At 36.8% G+C, this 2,261-nt stretch overlaps 1 pseudogene; it reads right to left on the bottom strand.

Annotated features, from left to right (window-relative positions):
- Positions 1-501: 501 nt before the first annotated feature.
- LOC141723885 (heat shock cognate 70 kDa protein-like) lies at positions 502-2,000 on the bottom strand (annotated as a pseudogene).
- Positions 2,001-2,261: the final 261 nt, after the last annotated feature.

Raw genomic sequence — 2,261 nt, 5'->3', positions numbered from 1 at the left:
TGAATAGCCTAGATTTCATCACTACTCAACAATAGTTAAAATTTTTGGATAGCACCATACATCTTGGCAATGATAGAATTGCATCTTCCTCCAGCTCCTTCATCTTGTACTCTAACTCCTCTGATTCTGCGTGCTAGTTGCCCTCCAACCACTGAATTAACTCATCGACAGATTCTTCCATCTTCTTAATGTCCATGATTAATTTTTCATGTTATTTGCGTACCTTTCCAAAGAATTCTTCGCCCCGACCTTTTTTACCTCAATTTTTTTCTTGTGTTCCTCTTCCTCATCCGTGTACTTCTCAGCTTCTTGTACCATTTTTTCAATCTCTTCGTCAAAGAGTCTCCCCTCATCACTTTTTACCGTTATTTTGTTTTAATTTTAGGTAACCTGGTCCTCAGCAGAAACTTCTACCACATGATTTACATTGATATCACAGCAGAAAAAATATGTGCCACCCCCATTGGGGAAGGATGTATCCTAGAGATTATAAGTCTCCCCAACAGATTATTATCTATCGTCCTTATTCTCTACCCTCAGATACTTGGATCAACACATCAGACTGGTTATCCTTATTCATCCTTGCCACTCAAGATGGTAGCTTGAACAGCAGCGCCATAAGCAACAGTTTCATCAGGATTTGTTCTCTTGCATAGCTCCTTTACATTGAAGAAATTCTGCAATAGCTGCTGGATTTTTAGAATTCTGCTAGACCCGCCTACAAGCACAACATCATGTACCATGTTTTTATCCATCTTGACATCTCTAAAACACTTCTCTACGGGCATGCACTTTCTAAACAGATCCATATTAAGTTCTTCAAACCTAGCACGAGTAATACTTGTGTAGGAATCAATACCATCATATAAACAATCAATTTCAATCGATGTCTTGACACTATAAGGGAGGGCTCGCTTTGCACTTTCACAATAAGTCCTTAACCTCTCAAGAGATCTCACATATCTGGTTATGTCCTTATTGTGCTTCCTCTTGAACTTCCACACGAAGTGTTCTACAAGATGACTGTCAAAGTCCATTTCTCTTATGCGAGTATTACCAGCTATTGCCTTAACTTCAAATACACCCTCTTCAATAATTAAAAGAGAAACATCTAAAGTACCACCAAGATTGAAAACGAGCACAGTCTTCTCCCGTATACTGAGAGAATTTCTGTTAAGGCCATAGGCAAAGGCAACAGATATTGGATCATTGAAAAAATGCAAGACATTAAGGCCAGCAATGGATGCAGCATCTTCTATAGCTTGCGCTGAGATCTGTTAAAAAAATCTGTGACAGAGATAACATCATTCTTTATTTTAGTACTAAGGTAAGCCTCGACTGTCTCCTTCATCTCCCGAGAACCATATACGTGATCTCCTCTACGGCAAACTGTTTCTCCTCCCCTTTATAGGTGATCACAATCGTCTGTTTTTCACTACCACCAGGAATAACTTTAAAGGGCCAATCCTTGATGTCAATTTATACACACAAATCACCATACTTCCTACCGATCAACCGTTTAGAATCTACCAACAAAAATTAAACAAGACAGTAATTATAATCTAGGATTCAAGAAAGCAGTATTACTAACAAACACAGCCTATCCTACCAACAACAAACTTTGGCCTCTCTGCATAAACTGAAATGCAATAAGTAAAAACATAAAAACTGCAATGCACATCGAATTCAGTAGACACATATGTTCACAGAAGAAACAATCTCAGAAACTAAAACCAAGCAAGTTATTTGTGAAAGTCTATACAAGATTTTATGATAAATGAAATATATGATTACCAAAATAGTATTTAAAGGATTGAGAGCAGCCTAATTTTAGTAGCATCGCCAATAAAATGCCCCATATCACTGAAAACAACACAAGATGGTGTAGTCCTGCTACCATGCTCATTTGCAATAATTTCAACTCGATCATGCCATACTCTGACACAAGAATTTGTTGTTCCTAGATCAATTCTTATTCCTATTTTATCATTTTTGCCCATTTTTGCATGCAGCTATATGAAGAGTGCCTAGATCATTTTAATATGAGATTATGCATAGTAATAAGTGCAGAAGCTTTGAATACACTTCGCATACACTCTAAACAACCCTTGATATACCATCCTACTATTAATGTTACTCCTCTTGTCCCCTTTTACATGTCCATATTATAAAAACACACATATTAGGGAATTGTTAGATAGATAAATTTTCCTTTGAATACCGCTAATTAAGGTATTACTTTGAAAAGTAAGAATCCAACT

Source organism: Apium graveolens, chromosome 1 (assembly GCF_009905375.1).
Source record: "Apium graveolens cultivar Ventura chromosome 1, ASM990537v1, whole genome shotgun sequence".
NCBI classification, from domain to species: Eukaryota; Viridiplantae; Streptophyta; class Magnoliopsida; order Apiales; family Apiaceae; genus Apium; species Apium graveolens.
This window is presented reverse-complemented; position numbering and strand designations above follow the sequence as displayed.